The sequence below is a fragment of the Centruroides vittatus genome, unplaced genomic scaffold (genome assembly GCF_030686945.1).
Source record: "Centruroides vittatus isolate TY-2023 unplaced genomic scaffold, ASM3068694v2 contig_1112, whole genome shotgun sequence".
Taxonomy (NCBI): Eukaryota; Metazoa; Arthropoda; class Arachnida; order Scorpiones; family Buthidae; genus Centruroides; species Centruroides vittatus.
The window spans coordinates 929,282-949,672 of NW_027120714.1; the positions used below are offsets into that span (position 1 = coordinate 929,282).

Genomic DNA, 20,391 nt, shown 5'->3' on the forward strand with positions numbered 1-20,391 from the left:
TCATTTCATAATTTAAGTTGCTCCTACTACACAAGTCCCTAACTGGTTTAGAACTAGCATGCATGTTATTCTTCGCATGATAAAATAACATTGCACAGGCTTCGGGGACTTCTGTTCGAACAAACCTGATCTGCCATCCGGGTCAGCAATTCTGAAAAGGTGGCAAGACTAATGAGGTCTGCTAGAGTAGGTCTCTTTAGTCATTATTATTATTTTGAACAAATAAAATACACATGTCTAGAATGTTTCTTTATTAATAAAAAGAAGTAAAGAGTCTTATTTTCAGTTAGTAAGAATAACATTTATTTTATAGGGTTACCATTATTGGCCCTAGATAAGGTGACTGGATGTTCCCAATTTTATCTGTTTTTAATGTTTGATTGTAGAATCAGTCTGAATATGGTGATTTTATTAATGCATCGATATAATATAATCAGTTTATAGATCAATAGGTTATTTTTAAAAATTTATTTAAGTTCAATAAGTTTTAGACACCATTTTCACTGATTTTGAAATGTGTCCCTGGTTGGATTGTAAATGATACGATCTGCTTACCTAGGTCGGGGTTGACAAACCTGTGGCACGTCAGAATAAGTCACCTGGCAGATAATGTATCGTATGATTTCGGCTTACCATCTGATCGTCTCTTTTTCGATCAGCTTTATATTTATTCTAATTAAAGTGTATTTGTTTCATTTCTTAAATATCATCTGTAATTAAAGTCTAAAACTTCAGCGCACGGAAACATTTTTAAAGATGTATGTGCTTACTATACGGCACGACTCAAAAAGGTTTGCCATCCTTACCTTAGGTTTTCTTTAGACATGTGGAAAATTTTCTCTTTCCCTCATCAACCTTATATAGGAGAAAAAATTCTTTTTGATGTTAGAAGAGATGAAAATAAAAAAAATAATTGTTTTTTAAACTCAATATTGTGCTTATCTCTTTTACATCAAGAAGACAGTTTTTTTACTTTTATATATTTCTGCATTTATAGCAACTATGCAAAATAGTTACTCATTTTATTTAATTATATTACATTAATTACATATGATTTATAATTGGATTCATAAGGATAATCAACAAGTATAATGAATTTTTATATTACCAATATTGATACAGTATAAGCTGGAACTAGACAGTAACTAGAGAGACATAATATAATTTTGTATTCTTCATTATTTTTAATTAAATCTTCGATTGGAAAGGTCATCCAGGTTTCTGTAATACTCACTATATCAGTGTTTCTTAATAAGTATAAGAAGTCGTTACTAGTAGTTTTCCTTATTAATCCTTGACAGTTCCAGTTTGTTATTTTTAGTTGTACGTTTCCCTGGTTTTCATTCTTATTTGTTTCATTATTTTCTTTTGTTTTTATTATGGTTTCTAATTTATTAAATTTTCTTGTAGGGTATATTCTAAAAAAAATCATCAGTGTATACTAATTGATTTTGCATAAAACTGTATGTAATTTTTTGCTGATTTATTAACAGATAATCATCTCGTAATTTGAGTTGAACTCCTCGTTTTTTTAAATCAATATAATAAGGTAATAGTGATTTTCTTTTATCATGTGAGTTTTTAACAGTTGGCTGCCATATTTACATGTTGCCACTCTCTCAGTAATTTGTTTTGTTTCAATCTACTAAATGTCATTAAAATATTATTTCTCAGTTGTTCCGATTTCAGAGTTAAACATTTAATATTAATTTTAGAATAAGGTATACTATAGATAGGTTTTATGTCTTTGTTTTCGTTGCATATAATCTTTAGAGAATGCATGAAGAAATTTAATAATTCTTTATGATTTACATTCGTTAATTTATTTTCATAATCATATATCATTAATTTATTATTATTTATTCCATTATTCAAAGTATCTATCTTAAATTGCATTAGTTCTTTATCATTACATAATTTGGTTAGTTCTAATTCAATCTTTTCATTTCTTTTGTTAATAAATTGCAATTGTTTTTTAAAATTAATTATTTCACTATGAACTATAATACATTAATTTCCTCTCGGATAAATGAAAATTGTTTGTCATTCTTTCATTACTGACAGTATTAAGTTCTACAATTTTCAACCATAGGTCTGTAGTTGAAATGTTTGTTGTTTCCATAGTTGTTAGCTCTATCAAAGGGTTTAAATTAGATTTCTCACCTGTCTGAGTTGGTAACTCTGTTCTTCTTATTTCAGTATAGTCCGTGATAAGGTTTGTCTCTAATTCCAATGATATTGTGTTGTTAGTTGATTGCTTTAGACAATTTATTGGTGGTCTGCCTCTCTTTGTTGGTGTTTTCTGCAATGGTCCTGGATTCGATTCAATTCTGGAGATTAATAATAGTAGTAGGATTAGCTTGAGAATCTTCATTTTACTTGAAAATATTACACAGTTTCCAATTATTAACAATTATATCGAAGTCGGATGAAGTAAGAAAAAAGTCACCCATATTTACAAATAATCAGATCAAATAATGTAATCAAATAAATAATCATCTTTTTTTGTATAAGGTGATATTTTTTTAAGCTAGATGTGTTTTGAATTCAGAATTTTTTTTAAAATTTATTATATCACAGTGTTAATCAATAATGGTCCTTTAGTACTCTTAGAGAGGGAAAGAACATAAATCACAAAAAAAAAATTGGGAGGCCAATGGGTCTTGACACCCTCCAAAGAAAAAAAAACAAATACTAAAATTTTCCAAAAAGTTTTTTTTTTATTAAAGTTTATTTTTTCATTTATATTGTGTAGTGTCTTCTATACTACTAATGAATTGGTAGTCACAGAAGGTGGAAATTTTATTGAATTCTCATTAAAAATTTTTTCTGTTCAACTCTGCTCCCCAAAATAAAATCTTCAGTGTGATAATCACTATACCAAACACTTCACATTTTTTTTCCAGAAAATTTAATGTTCCACACTAACATTTCAGATGTCTTTAATGCTTATCATTGGGCAACCTTACATAGAATGAGCTATTATTTATTGTGACATGGTCACATTGCTGTGCTGCAATTTTTAATTTATTTAATTTAAACTATATGCTCTCCATCTCAAATTAGTAGTGTCTTGCTCCTGTGCATCATACTTTTCCTGTTAACAATAGAGTCATGCCAGTCATCTATATAACATTTTTCAAGGGAAAATAAACTACACATGAATGATAACAGGTATCACATAACAAAATACCTAAGATAACTGCAGTAGTATCCATAAATGTCCAACCATATTCATCAATGGTTAGAGTCCATTCTAAACACTACATAACCTTGGCATTAACTCTAATCTCTGAAAATTTTTTTTTCTGTGTACCTGGAGACAAAATGTTATTAAATTGCTGTTCTTTCAGCACTTTTTCAGCTATGGAAATCGAAAAAAAATCACATGATGCCAAGTGGTGAATAAGGAGGGGGGGAACCACAATCATTTTATTTTTTGATGAGAAACTGTTGAATACAGATAGCTTCTGAGCAGGGGCATTGTCATGATAAAACAACCAGTTTTGAGGTTTCCAAAGATCTGGTCTTTTTTTGTCTGACATTTTCATGCAGGTACTGTACCTTAAAACATTGTGTAAAAATTTTGATTTACATTCACATTTTGACCTTGTGGAAGAAATTCTCAAAGAATAATTCCCTCTCTATTGAAAAAACAATGAACATGCTCATTGCTCCTCACTTGATGTGCTTTCTTTGGTCTGGGTGAGCCATGATTTTTCCACTGAGTTGATTGTTGTTTGGTCACAGAGTAATAGCTGTAAATCCATGTTTCATCTCTTGTAATCACTTTCTTTTCTGTTGCAGTCTTGCTGAGTTTGAAACAAAATTTCATGCACACACAATGAAAATTGCAAATTGATGAAAACAGGATTTAATCTAAATAACAATGTCTGTTATGCATTCTAGTTCACACAAGTTCAGCAGATGTCTGATTGTAGCACCATGTCACCAGTCCCAGAACTTTTTGATTGCACCTCGTATACATGTAAAAATAAGAAATTATCTTAAACATACTATTGTAAAAAAAAAAATAATAAATGATGAAAAAATATGCTTTTCCTGAAGTTATTAGTGTTTCAAAAATACTAGAAAATCTTTTCTGAAGTACAGAATCTTTAATATTACTCTTACTCACAATAGTATATTTAAAAAGAATCGTGGGTGGTCCGAAGCCAATGGGGTTATACCCGATAACAGTTGTAAAAAGAATCATTTTAGAACTGCTCTCTTCATAAATTAATACTTAGTTTCTTTAATGATTTGATTCCTATGAAATTGAGAATTACAGCATACTGTCAATTATCCGGTTTGTGGATTATTCGTGCATTCTCATGTCTTGATAAAATATACATCAGGAATACAAATATTAATATTAAAATTTAAAAAATCTGTTAACTCTTGTTATTTTTTATGTTGAGTGCCTGAACTATTTCCAGAAATTCAAAGAATAAATTAAATAATTTAACAAGTATACTAAGTGCAGTTGATTCTTGAACACTGCAGATTTATTTACGTGTATATTGTATTTTTTTTTTTTTTCATTAAATAAGTTGTAAAATTGTTTGAAGAAAATATTTCAAATCATTTTCTTATCAAAAAAATCATCAATGTCATAAAATTAATGACATTTTATGATGATATTTAGCTGGCAACCTGTTATTCTCAGTTAATAAATAATACAAGAAATTGATTGTGAATTGCATGGCATGAGTTTAATAAATTTTTTGAATTTTCTGTTTATGTTGAATGTTTCATTCAATTTTGATCAAATCTAAAGTTTATTAGTTAGTTAATTATGGTTGTCAAAACTTACTTCATTCATAATATATAAACTATTATGTTAAATTTAGTATGAAATTAAAAACTAAATAAAAGGAAAATTGATAAGCTTTCAATAAACAGACTTGTGGATTATCTGTGTTTCTGCATTATCTGTGTGTCCATTACCTGGATAATTGGGAGTATACTGTATTTTGGAATGTTTTTTGTTTTAAATCAAAAGAAATTTTAAAAAGTTGTAAAAGTTAATACTGTTAACTCATGTGCATAAGTAAGTTTTTGATATTTTTATAGTTGTCTTGAAAAAATTGCTGAAATCTAACAGATGCCACAACAATTATTTTCTTATATTCTTTTTTATTCAACTTGTTGATAGCTATAAATTTTGTTTATTGTCTAAAAATGTAACTTCATAAGTAACATTAGAAAACTCCGAAACAAAACAGAAATGCTTGAAATTGTCCACTCTTGGCATTTCTGTTTTGCTTTGTACATTTTTCATATTACAGTGGAACCTCGCTTAATGAGCACCTTGCACAATGAGTAATTCGCATAATGAACAAAACAAATTGTAAAAAAATGACTCGCTTAACGAGCGACATTTTACATAACAAGTAACGAGGAGAGGGGAAGTCCCAGATTGTGCGCATGCTCCATCAGTCTGTGTTTAGCACTTGTTCCGCTAGCATCTTAGTGTCGCTTGTGATCACACATTTTTCCAAACTTGTGTTCAGACATATTACATATAAACAACAACAACCATAGTCTGTTATATAATAAACATGCAATTGATATGCCAAATTCTTGTGCTATATAAAGGCTATAATTAAATATTAGAAGTTGATTAATTTGACTAGAGGTAGGCAGTTATGCTGCCATCTCATATTAAATTTAATGACCAATTCCAAATTAACTTTTAGAAATGACTAAATTAAAAATTTATTATTTTTAATTATTAAATTTAATATGAGATGGAAGCATAACTGCCTACCTCTAGTCAAATTAATTAATTTCTGTTATTTAATTATAGCCTTTACATAGCCCAAGAATTAAGCATATTGTTTGGCGTCTTTATCAGACATATTATCTGTGATTTTATTTTTGTTTGTTTTCTGCAAATCGAATTTGCATTCCAGGTTGGTTCATTCCACACTAGAAGAAAAGATGAAGATGATTCACACTTCTTAACAATGTATACTATATAATTTTCTTTGAATAAACATTATACATAAAATATTTGAGTATTTTTATGGCATGGAATGCATTATTGTATTTTATATTAATTTATATGGGAAAAATTGTTTCGCTTAACGAGTATTTTGTATTACGAGTAAGATTCTGGAACAAATTATGCTCGTTAAGCAAGGTTCTGCTGTACTTGTGAATTTACATTTATTTACTTCAAGTACATAATCTAAGAATTATTTATTATGGTTCTAATTATATGTATACAATATAATATTTTTGAAATTAATTCTTATTGCACTGTCTTTTAATAAAAAATTCATCATATAGGAAAATATACGATGAATTTTTTTATTGCCAATTATCTTTCATTTGAAAGGAATTAAGTTAAAATTATCTATTTATAATTTATTTTTCTATATATTTTTTTGGTTTTTTCTTTATTTAGCATTCTAGTATGTTATTTTATATACAATTTCTACATGAATTAATAGGATTATAAATTGGTACATTTCAGTAGGCATTGTATCAGCCACAATCAATGCTCTGGCAAATGGTTTAATAAGCTTTTACTGGAACATTGGCAATCTAACAAGATGGCAGAAGCAAACAGCACTACATTGGCATTTACAGTTTTATTTTGTCAAAATAACTTTGAGTTAATACAGATGAGTAATAAAAGTGATGTTAATAATATAAACATGGAGGTGGACTTATTTGCATCCTGATGAGTGTAATGTGCATCATTGTACTTGTCTGTGAATATTGGAATGCATTTTAGTACATCACAGTTCTTGACATACTGTTTGATGCATACTGGATTGTATCCAATGATTTTGGGATATAAGTGGAATGTAATTAATAGTAGTTTGCATATATATACATACATACATACAAGAAAGACATCAGCCGTACACGAAGCATTTAGCCAGCAGAGAAGAGGGTAAGGAAAAGGTGAGGAGAAGGAGGAGGGAGAGGAGATAGATAGTAGAGAAAGGTAGGATCCCTCTGAATGGCATACATGGCTACAGTACCCTCTATATTTGATGTTGGTGTCCAGTTTTTATGCTGCAAGGCTGTAGTCCTCCAAAGGATCTAAAAGAAAACCTGAGTGTAGTGAACACCAATAATTGAGTGCTGCCACAAATAGCTAAGTGTAGAAGTTAGTGCCAAGTGGCTGTTAGTAGGAAGACTTATATCTATTTAATACTAATAAAACTGAATGCAATTGCAAATCTTAATACTACTTAATAGTTAGACAGACAGTGCAAAAAGCAAACAAACACAATGACAAACTAGATGAGATGAACGGACTGACAGAGAGAAACGAGCAAGACCCCAAAATTTTTTTAATGTATTATTATTATTTTTTAAATGTTAATTTACTCACTAACTAAACTAACCTATCATAACCTAGGACGAACCTTACCAGACGACTAAAGCTAACAAACCCTAACCTATCATATCCTAACCGGAAACCAAGCTAAGAGTCCCTAATCTAACTTACAACTAGAACTAACCGAATTTAGACATAAAAAGAAGACAAAAAAAAAAAAAAAAGAGTTAAAATACAAAGTTAAAGGCAGCTATATACTGACAGTTGAAACAAAGCAAGGAAAAGCTAATTGCCATCCGTGCCCCTCGAGTGAGTGCTCTCAAGACCCCCACTAAGGGATATAAATGCAAATAGGTGATGGAATGTTGTATGTGTGTGAATGAGTTGGTGCAGATTGCAAGGCCAGTTGTATCTTCAAGAACAGCAGCTCTCATTAAACTATCCCTAATGTGGTTGTACCTATTGCAGTGAAAAACTAAGTGAAGTGGTGTTTGGTCCTCCTGAATACCACAGTCGCATTGTGGATTGTCCCCAAGGTTAAATCTATGCAAGTATTGCTTAAAGTTGCCATGTCCTGTAAGTAGCTGAGTGAGGGTGTAACCAAGGTAAAAATGGCAAAGAATCACAGTAGTTTCAACCTTAAGAATGAAAGTGTAGATGAGCCTATCAGTGGTGTCATGGTCCCAGCTGTCTTGCCAGAGAATGAAGATATATATAATTGCATATATATATACAAACATATTTTATTTTTAACTTATACTCATTTCCTCAATTCTAAGATTTGTGTTTTTGCCTATTTTACTTATCAAAGTAGAGACATCTTAGAATTGATAGTGTCTTACATTTGCAGTCCAAAATAACAATTCTTAGATTTCTTTTTATGAACTTTTGATGAACCAAAGTTCATCAAAAGTTGAGATATTTTCAACTTCGGAAGAACTGTCAAGCAGTTGTTGAAAGAGGATAAACCTTTAATTGACTTCTTAATTTTATTTCATTTTCAAAATTCTTTATAAAAATAATGGGACAACGATGTGTTACATATTGAGATAAAATGGTTATAAAAAATGCAAAAAAGTTATTGGCTATTTTTCAAGTCATTATTGACTTGCAATTCTAGAAATAATGAGTCAAGTTAAGTAAAAAAAAAGATGATAATTTACACGTTAAATACAAGTAATTGTGAACTCTGCAATTACCAGTTATTGTGATTAATCATATGGTGTATCAGTTCAAGTTTTTGGCTATACTGCTTAATATTCACATCAGTTTAAATGAATTTTACTGGTAAAAATTATTTTAAATTAAACACATTAGGTTCCCACAGTCTTTACAGATCCTTGAAAGTTCTTAAAAAGTGCTTAATTTTCTATAGCCAACTCAAAAAAAATCACAAAAAAATATTTCTTTATGAAAATCAATCACTGCTGACCAATCAGAAACCAGCCAATAGGACAGTTTATTTTAAGTGATTTAGAGCAGGGGTGATTTATTAATGAGTTGTTCACTTGAACAACCAAAATAAGTGTGCTTTTTTTTTATTCATTGATGATATTGGTCACATTTAAAAATGCATATCGGCATTTGGAATAATTGGTGTACACTGTAAAGTACATCAGAAAATAAAGCAAATGTGAAAAAGTCCTGTATCTAGTATCAATATTTCACGGTGTCTCAAAATATAAATTCATTTTTATAAAATAATTAAATCTTACCAGTATAATAATTCTAAGCACAGTAAACTAGAACTTTGTATAATTATAAGTTTGATAACACCTTTTTTTTTTTTCTCTAGCAACTTCACTTTTTTTTTTTCTCGGTTATTTTGAATGGCCTTCAGGTTAAATAAAAATAGAATGTCAGTTATAAAATAAATCGGAACATAAATTTAAAACATCGAGATTTTGTGATTTTTAAATTTGTTCTGATTTATTTTATAACTGACATTCTATTTTTATTTAACCTGAAGAAGGCTATTTAAAATAGCTGAAAATGTTAGTTACATTAAAGAAATTGCTAGAAAAAAAGAAAGAGAGGTGTTGTGAAACTTACCGGTATAATAAAAAAAAATTTTCTCAAAAGACCCGTTATAAACATTTTCTGGTTGAACTATGAAATTATGTAAAGTTTGATTGTTATTCAAAAATAACACAAAACAAATTCTAGGATTTTGTATGAAATTACAGTAAGTCCTCTACTTACGAACTTAATCCGTTCGTAGCAGTCGTTCGCAAGTCGAAAAGTTCGTAACTCGAAAAGACAATGTTTGGCGCAAAAACTCGAATACAACGTTGTTTTTACAATTAAGTAATGTTTAGGCTACTTGAATAATGTTGAATTAAGATTGTTAAAGGGAAGTATAAATTCAAATCAATCACATGTACAGTACATTATTTATTGAAATTACTCATTTAAAACAACTACAAATGTCCTGTAAATGTTTTAATGTAAAACTTCAAAAATAAACTTGACTATACATAAAAAACAACCAACTGCACTTTAACCCGCCATCTGTCGGCTTTGTTCGTAATTTTGAAAGTTTGTAAGTCGAATGTTCGTAAGTAGAGGGCTGCCTGTATATAGAATAAAATACACTCAAACCTGTTTTTGTGCGATTTTTTATTTGTGCGATTTGTTTTGTGTGATTTTTTGCGTGCGGTATATGAATTTCAATCAAATTGGTATATTGCACAAAAATAATTGCACAAAACACATTGCACATATAAAAAATCGCACAAAAAAAGACCGCACAAAAACAGGTATGAATGTATGTAAGAGTTTGTAGTAATTTCATTTCTTTAAATTCGTACTTACAGGAGAGGTCACATCTGATGGGAAACAGATTTGGCAGAGGTTTTGCTACAAAATATGTCTTATTGAAAGATGATCATGTGGCACTGGTCATTCTTTTATGAGTTAATGCAGTTTGAATTTTATGAAATTTTTTAGTTAGTTTTAAATAGCAGAAATTTGAACTTCCATTAGCAGAATTGGTTAAAGTGTACCTAGGTAACCCCAACGGCTGTACTTCCAGAATCTTGATAGTATTTACAATTAGAAATGCAAAGTTTTAATTTTCGTGGGCCCGAGTACGCACATTCTAACCTAACCTAACCTGTTCTAATAAATTACCAATTATTCTTTTCTTCTGTTTGTTGGAATCAGGGAACACATTCTAACCTAACCTAAACTATTCTATTCCCTAATAAATTACCTAACCTAACCTATTTTAATAAATTACCAAATTATTGGTAATTTATTAAAATAGGTTAGGTTAGGTTAGAATGTGCGTCTTCAGGCCCACGAAAATTAAAACTTTGCATTTCTAATTGTAAATGCTATCGAGATTCTGGAAGTGCAGCTGTTGGGGTTACCTAGGTACACTTTAACCGCAGAATTAGATGATGTGGTTGGCAGTAAATAATAAACTAATGAATTATGGATTATGGCTTGTAATATTTTATTATTATTATTTCTTCTCTCTTCAATCGCCATTATTAAAATACTTTAAACACAAAATTTTAATTTTAATCTTATTTTTTTGAATTGTTTCCTTATTTTGTAAAATTCAAATTTCATTTTTTTGTGAAGAGATGGCCAGAGCCATGCACTTTAAAGGCATGCAATTATCATTCAAATATGATCTATTTTCTGACAAAATCTCAACCAAATTTGTTTTTCATCAGGCATGAGTATGAAGTGTAAACATTTAGCTTTCATTTGTTTAAGGAATTATGGGATGGTTCACTTATGTTGAAGACTGGACTTTTTATTATAGAAGAAAATGTTACTCATTTAGGTTTAGGCATTAATTATTACCCGTAAAGGTATTTTTAATAATAATAAAACTAATTGTACATTTTTTATTGAAGAAATAATTTCTTCCATAAATAATGAATAAATTAACCACAAACTTAACAATAAAAATGAAACTTTGTTGTATGAGATGCTTTGCTTATTTGTTAAATACTAACCAATTAGAAATAAACATGAATGAATCCTATTTTATACTTGTATCATATAATTCTATGCTTTTGGTTTAATCTTAAATAGTGAGAAAGACTCATTCCACTCAATTTTTTAGCTATATTGGTTCAATAAAAAACATTTTAAAATTGATTTGGTTCATATTAGAGTTGATAATGTCTGAAACTTAAGGAAACAAAGGATGGTATTTATAGCATATAAGATGCATCTTCCATTTTAGCACAGAATATTTAGGAAAAAGTAACACGTTATAAAATAATTATTTGCAAGTAAAATGATAAAAATTACAAAATATATAAATATATTTGTTTTGAATAAACATGATACATATTACAGATAAGTTAATGGATTAAACTTATAAATATTTATAAGGAAAATTATTTATTTATACATATAAGAATATAGTTTTGACTGTGTCACATTTTCTGTTAAAATTTGTTTTTATGGTAATCATCATCTTCGAGACAAATTAGCATAAAGTCAAATCAAAAAGTTATTATAAAAAATTATTTGATTTTTTTATAATGTTAATATTTGTTTAATTGTATTACACGGTAGATTAGTAGAAAAATTATAATTAAAAAAACACCGTCTTAAAACATGTATAGAGGAAAAAAAAAACATAATAAGTGAAAAGATATAAAAATTTGTTCTGTACATGTCATTTAGCCAAAGATATGAAACGTGACTTATATTAACAATAAGAAAAGCTCATGTGATATTGCTTATGCTGTATTTTGGAGATGTGATACTAGCCAAAGCATTTCATACTTCTTGAGAGTCAAAGATCCATTAAAAATACGTGGTAGAAGCTAAAATGTGTTCACATTTCTGTCATGTCCAATCACCAGAAACATACAGTCTTCCTGTACAGAGACAATGTTTTATTAGATGCTATACTTCTGTAAAATTGTGTAAAACATCTTCATACTTCCATCATGGACATGATGAAAGTGTGAAGCTGTTTTAGTTTCTTACATGCGTTTTTAATGTAAAAAATATCATCACCATTTTAACTAAAGATTCATTTATTACAAACGGCAACAGAAAAAATCGATTGACTGAAATTCTGTATATTTGTTATTTTGTTTAACTGTATCAAGTTAAAAATACTTTTAAAAAAGTTTTATTTTTTTAAATTAATTTATAAATAAATTTTAAAAACTACGCTGATATCTTTTAAGTATCACTGAGTTAGTAGAACTTATGCCAACTTAGTTTAGTTTAAAAATCAAATTCGCAGATTTTCATTTTCTTTAACTTTTAAAGATAATTTGTCAGCTTTGAATATATTAAAATGCCTATTTAATTAGTTAATTAACATACCCTATTTAATAAATAAATGTGATAAAGTTGACTGATAATTTACATTTATCTAGTGTAGCATTAAAACATTCTGTCATTTAAAAAACTTATTATACTAATTGGGAATTATTAGGAGTAAAAAATAATCTCACAGAAATACTTTTACATTTTCTGTAATAAATAAAAAAATATTTAATCTTTAAACTTTGGAGAATATTATTAAATTTGTTTTCTATAATTTAATAAGGCACTAAATTCATCATTTCAATGTAATATATATATGTGTGTGACTCTTAATCTATTTAATTATTAAATATATATCTTGTTACAGAAAAAAGTTTTAGAAAAACTTACTTTTAATTTATTTTATTACTTAATGATACTTTATGTAAATTAAGTGTTGGAAAATTGAAGCTAATGCATTGTATAAATACAGCATCTTCACTTTATGAATTCTTTTAAATGTTTACACTTACAGTATAAATAGTGTTAAGGTAGATGTACCAGTTTTGGCCAGTGTACCAGTTCTGGCCAGAAAACAAATTTAACTTAAAAATATAATCACCACATATTCAAATCTGTCCAATAAAACAAACTTTTATTGTTAACTGTTCACACAGTTGACAATAAAAGTTTGTTTCATTTGTGATTATATTTTTAAGTTAAATTTGTTTTCTGGCCAGAACTGGTACTACACTGGCCAAAACTGGTACATCTAACCTACCACCTGTCCGGTTTTCACCCGGACAGTCCGGGAATTGACTCACTGTCCGGGTGAACTATTAATTTTGTCCGGGAATTTTGTAGAAATTGTGAAATTACGACGAAACAAAGTTCTTGCAAATATTGTTATCAATTTACACCATTTGAACAACGAAAGACCTCACACTCACTGAAACTCGTCTACCGTTCTGCCATGTTACTCTGTTTATGCTGACGTATGACATGCATCCTGCTTTTTTTTGCTTGTATGTTACTCCTACACAAGTCCCTAGTCCCTAACTGTAACTGATTTAGAACCAGCATGCATGTTATTCTTCGCATTGTAAAATGACAATGCGCATGTGTCAGGAACTTCTGTTTGAACAAACCGAGCATTTTCACTGTTTATATTAGGCACTCGCCTACCCACTGTATTCTTTGATTTTGGATTAATAAACAGGACTTGGTGCTGGCTGCTCATAGGTCTATTTTCCTGCTATCCTGTCATTCTTATCCCGTCTTCCCTCTTTCCTTCTTTCTCCCTTCAACTCTTCTTCTCTCTTCATTTCCAAGGCTAAGCCAATGGTACAGCCTCCTAAACTTTCTCGACTGACTGACTGACTGTTCAAACAAATCTGACCTGCCGTCCGGGTCAGCAATTTTGTAAAGATGGCAACACTAAGTATAAATAAAGCCTAAATTTATTGCTAGATATAAACCTAAACTGTTATGTTATTTTTGGATTATGCTAAGGTTAATTCAATTATCTGACTTTATAATTTGATGATTGCTTTGTGTAAAGATTAATAATAATAATAAATTAAATACCATATTTATTCTGATAAACTGCACATTATCTGTTATCAGGAGTTACAATCTTTTCAAGTATCGGCCCCTTTTAAGAAAAGTTTTTCATTCAACCTCCTTCAATATTTTATACACTATATATTATACAATATTATATTGTATATAAATATATATGTCATTGCTTCTCACAATTTTTAAAAGATCTTCCAACATTTATTTAAGAACAAAAAAAAAAATGTGTAAAATTTTAAATATTTTTAAATAAAATTTTTTTATTTGCAAAGTTTTATCAACCTGCTCAAACTATCATGGACCCTGTTGGGAATTGTTGATCTATATTTTTTTACCATATTGCAGATATGCTGCTTATTAGATGGCACTATTTATACTGAATTTATTTGAATAATAATTGCTATTATTATTAAAACAACCAAGTTATTTCTTCTGAAATTTTTATTTAAGGGTAACCATTAATGAAATAAATCTGATAACTTTGTCATTGTTTATGAGCTTGGGTTAGATCCTGTTCTTTCAAACTTAGGTGGTCCTGGTCTCTCTACCTTCTCTGTGGTCTTAAATACATTTTTGTAGATTACCAAATATTTGGTAGCAGTGATAATGCTGAATAAAATGTGCCATTTTTCAGTTTACAATAAGCTTGATTTTCTTCCAATGGACAGTGTGCTTACAATTAGAGTGTACTTTATAAATTTTTTTCATTTTTCTGCTGCACTGCTTATTAGATGTTATATGTATCTAGTGGTATGAACTGATTTTCATTGCTGAACTTGGCAAAGCATTTACTGAATATGTACATCTTTCATTGTAATTATCCATCTTTTCATATAATATAGCAATTGCAAAGAAATATGTTGATACAATAATAATTAACACATACTAAAAGCAAATTGCTTTAGTCAATTTATTTTCTTAACAGTATTATTTATTAATCTTAACTTTTTATACAAATTATTATGTATAAAAGTTAAGTAATAGAATTTAACAACATTCCTTATAGAATTTAACACTAATTATATTTACTACAGAAACTCGTGTGCCTACAAAGTTTCTACTTGCTGACTTTATAAATATGAACAAAATTGACTCAGGACAAAGTTGTATTTTTTCACCAATAGATGGCATTAGCAGTCATGAATGGCTGCTTTAGATTAAACCATCACAGTACAGTATTTTTTTTTTTTTTTTAAGCGTAATCGTTGTACTTGTGTTTAATTATGAACATTATAAATCATATTCTGACCAATGAAAATGTTTTAAGTTCTAGTAAGAACAACTTAATAACAAGAATGGCACCAAAAAGAGAGATTATTTGAAAAATAAGTAAATGGCGGATGTTGGATATATATGTAGAATAAATTTTTTGAGAATAGAAATGATTTTGAAAGATGGAGAAAATTGGGTACAAATGCAGCTCTGAATGAGACAGTTGGGACCATATCAATGCCGTAGACTAGAAATGACTAAAAGCTCATAAAATACGAGAAACAGCATTTCACCGACTACTTCCAGGGTACAGTCGGAAGCCACTCTGTCTGCTTTGTCTGGCATTAAACATTTACTACCGCTTGTTTAACAAGCGTGGTCTGGTCAGATATTCCAACAGCTGTATCTCACAAAGCGTCACATATAGACCATTAGTTCCTTTTACTTTTGTACACTTATGGGTATGGTCTACAGTTCTGCTAAGGTTCCAACTGCCTCATTCAAAGCTGCATTTATACTAAAAATTGCCTCTCTGCTGTGACTATACATATATAGATTAGGAATGATAACATTTTAATGCTGTTCAATAAAACCTAATTTTATGTAAGATATAGAATATTGACTTTCAGAGTTGCAAACAGCTTTCAGAACCTTTTCTTACAAATAGAGAAATTTCTATAATTATTTTTGGTTAATGTTACCTTAGGTGGCCAAAATGGCGGCTCGTCTCTAATTCCAGCAAGGAAACAGTGGGATGCACGTTCTAACCTAACCTAACCTAACCTATTCTAATAATTTGGTTGCTAATAATTATGGTAATTTATTAGAATAGGTTAGGTTAGAACACGCATCCCACTGTTTCCTTGCTGGAATTAGAGACGAGCCGCCATCTGGTTACCTAAGGTAACATTAACCTTATTTTTTATTATTACAGTAGAGCAGGGTTTCTTAAACTTTTTTTATTCACGACCCCATTTATGATTGTGATTTTTTTCGCGACCCAAAAAAAATATAAAATAAAAATATATAAATATTTTGTGATGATTTATTGATTAGGTAACAATATATATACATATGAAAAAATATAGTTTTAGAATTTGTTTAAAAACATACAAAAATATAAAATTAAAAATTGCACAAAAAGTTGTAAAATTGTATTTATTATAGTTACAAAAATTATATACCCTATTTTTCATCAAAACTGCATTTTTTGCAATAACATAAATAAAAGAGAATATTGGGCAAAGTTGAAAAAGTAATTTCACATAAATATGTGGTGTTGAATGGCAGAAGAACATTTTCAAACTCTCACAAATTATTTTCAATATTTTGCATTAAAATCTTGCGACCCCAAGATTTTGCTAAGCGACCCCAAATGGGGTTGCGACCCATAGTTTAACATTTACCCATTTACGCTCTACTGTAAATTTAATTATAAGAGAAATGATGATACCAGCAAAAGTATACAGAGTGTTTCATTTAACTTGAGGCCGTGAAATATCTCGAGAAATATGCCATGCATCGTACAAAAAAGTATTTGAAACAAACCCTCAGTATTTTGGAGGAGGCAGTTTATGCCACAAAATTTAGACCCCTCACTACCCTTGGGGAGGAGGACAACTTTGTAAATTCAAATGGAAACCCCAATTTTCATAGAAGATTCGGATTCTACGTCAAAAATTATGTAGGGTTTATCTGAAACAATTTTTCAACTTATGCTAGAGGGCACTATAATCAGTTAAAATTAGTTAAGTTTTTTTTTTTAATGGGAACACCATGTTTAATTGCATAATGAATCTGGACTGGAAGAAAAGTAACTCTAATAGCCAAACATGGTTTTTGAATCATCGTAGATGGTGCTGCAATTGGCCATTCCGAAAATGAGAGGCAAGGGGACACTTTTCTTCAGTGTAGAATCATTATGTTGTAAAATTTTGGGGGTTCCCCGTGAAAAAATGAAGCTAACATATTTTTTGTTGATTGCAGCACCATCTAAGATGATTCAAAATTTATGTTCAGCCATCAGAGTTACTTTTCTTCCAGTCTGGAATCATTATGCAATAAAACTTGGGGTTTCTGTTTAAAAAAAAAAAAAACCAATTTTCACCAATTACTGTGTCATCTACTATGATTCGAAAAATTGTTTTTTATAAACCTATATAATTTTTCATGTAGAATTCAAATCTGCTATGAAAAATTGGGGTTTCAATTTGAATTTACAAAGTTGCCCCCTCCCCAGGTGTGGCGAGGGGGCTTAATTTTGTAGCATAAACTGCCTCCTCCAAAATACTGAGTGTGTGTTTCAAACATTTTTTTATACGATGCATATTTCTCGAGATATTTCACAGTCTCGAGTTAAATGAAACACCATGTATAATAGGAGTTGAAGTTGAATAGGATGAAATGATATTAATATATCCAATAACATTTAAAAATAAATATTAATTATTAATTCTTCTGCTATGTAATATCAGAAAACATAAAATTATAAACAAAATAATAAAAACAAGTGTCTTTGAATTGTGGAGTTGGGTATTGATGAAAATAAATGAAATTAAGCAATTGAGATGATTTCGCAAAAAAATTAAGATTTGGTGAAATAATAATTTTAATTAATGCCACAGTTTATTAAATTTAATTTTTAATAAATAGAATGTTTAAATAGTGAAACATCTTTGAGAATGAAGTTACTGTTTGTTTCAATAGATTTTTTTAATTTCATGCTTAAATTTAGATTCTGTGGATGAAATATCAAGATTCGTGAAAAAAATTAAACTGAAAGAAAAATTAGATTTCTTGACATAAGGTTGGGTATATTTTAAGTTTTTACAAAAATTTAATTTTTGAATAGAATTTTTACATTCTTTACATTTTAATACCAAAATTTTGAATTTCATTCAGGCCTCACATTTACATAATTTCTTTCATGTGCTAGTTGATTTCTGTTCTCTGAATTTTTGTGAGTGCTTTTCTGAACTTTTTATTTCAAAAAGGAATTGATAATATTATGTAGCGTAAAAAGAGTGGAGTGTCAAGAACCGTACTCATCATAAAAACCAAGCAAGGGATAATAGCCAAGGTAGAGAGTGGGCAGAAGATGTCTGATGTTGCTAGGCAGTATGGCTTGAACAGGTCTGCAGTAGGCACAATCTTAGCTAAGAAAACTGTAATCAAGAAGACTCAAGCAACTAAAGGAGTAACGAAAATCACATCTGAGAAACAAATATGTGCCTGCTGTCCCTGAAAAAAATGGAGAGATTGCTTTTAATTTGGATAATAGAAAGGGAAATGAAAAGAGATGTAACTAGTATGACTATTATTCAAGAGAAAGCTAGAGAAATTTTTGGAGAACTGAAGAAACATACTCCACATTCATCACACGAGGAGATAGAATTCAATTGTTTTGAAGCATGTCAGTTCTCCTCAGTGATGACATTAAAAACGCTTTGGAAAGAAAGATTTAATATTCTTGAAGCTATATGGCTCATTCAAAAGGCATGGTTGGAAGTCACTCAACAACAGTTGAATTCTGCGTGGCAAAAGCTGTATCCTTCCTGCATTTAAGGAGATGGAGATGATGTCCTGAAATTATGGATGAAATTGTGACAACTGCTAGAGATCTGGAATTAGAGGTGAATGAAGATAACATTGAAGAGCTCATAATGGAACCTGAAACTGATCTGGCAACAGAAGAATTCCAAGAACTCTTGAATGAAGAACACCAAGAAACTCAGCAAGATATTTTTTTCTGAAAAAGAAGAAGACGAAAGAGGATCAATGCCAACATCTGCTATTAAAAATCTTTTGAAGGAGTGGGAGAATGTCAGAACAACGGTCTTAAAATGGTATCCAAATCAGGTTGAGGTTAACAGGCTTGGGGATCTCTACGACAACAATCCTATTAATTACTTTCAAAAAATTCTGAAGAAGAGAGAAAAGCAATTGACATTGGACAGATTCTTTAACATCTTACAAATGGAAAAAAAAATATGACTGATAAAAATGCAAAGACTGTGTATATATGTATTTTTATTATTACATAAAAATAAACATAGTAAGAAAGTATATAATTTTTTATTTATTTTTTTGGTTTAGAACGAATTAATAAAATTCCCTAAAGATCTGTGGTAAATTGATAATCAGTTAATGAACAATTCGGGTCGCGAACAAGATCTTGAAACGGATTATGTTCATTAACTGATCACCCACTGTATTGCATTTATATTTGCTATCATAAATCATTTTTACAATTTTATTTATTTACTTTCTAAATAAAATATCTTTAACAAAGAAATTTATGTTTTCTATTTTAGAAAATGGGTCTTATAACTGTAATTCCTGCAAGTAACACTTAGATTATCTATTGATTTTAGATTGCACTTAAAAATCAATCAACAGTTTTTTCTTTGTTTAAAGTTACTAACAGTCTTTAAAAATTGTGAAAAAGCCTTTATGCACTGCACACATTTAATCTGCCATTGCAGTTTTTGCAGCAATTATAGACCTATATATCAGTGTTTCTCAAACTTTTTGGACCGCAACCCCCCTTATGCACTAAAAAATTTTAAAGGACACCCGAAGAATAAGTATGTGTCAAAAAACATCCCGGAGGGAGGGGGTTAGGCTCGTATTTAAATATTTATATTATTTTTATTATTTATATGTGCAATTTATTTAAGTAAAAATTATTTTATATATTTTTTATTTCTATTATTTCTAAACATGAATCCATAGTAAATTTATAAAATATTTGAAAAAATTGATCTGGCATCAATTTTTCAGCGACCCCCCCCCCAAATATTTTTCACGACTCTCACTTTGAGAATCACTGCTATATATCATTATTAGATATTCCTACTCAAGATTGTATCTCGAAAGCTGATAAATTTCCTGTAATTTTTATTTAATTACTCATTTAACTGTTTAGAAACCAATTGTTGATTTTAGCATGTTAATTTTTTGTAATGAATAAGAACTAAGTTATCCATGCACAAACCCATTGTCATTAGTGTATGTACAACTTACCTTCTAGAAATTTATAAATTATTTAATTAAATTTAAAA

At 29.3% G+C, this 20,391-nt stretch overlaps 1 protein-coding gene across 2 annotated transcripts in view; it reads left to right on the forward strand.

Moving 5' to 3' along the window:
* Positions 1-20,391, forward strand: part of Pka-R1 (protein kinase, cAMP-dependent, regulatory subunit type 1) — a 69,394-nt gene that overhangs the window by 17,196 nt on the left and 31,807 nt on the right. The gene's annotated exons all lie outside the window — the stretch shown is intronic.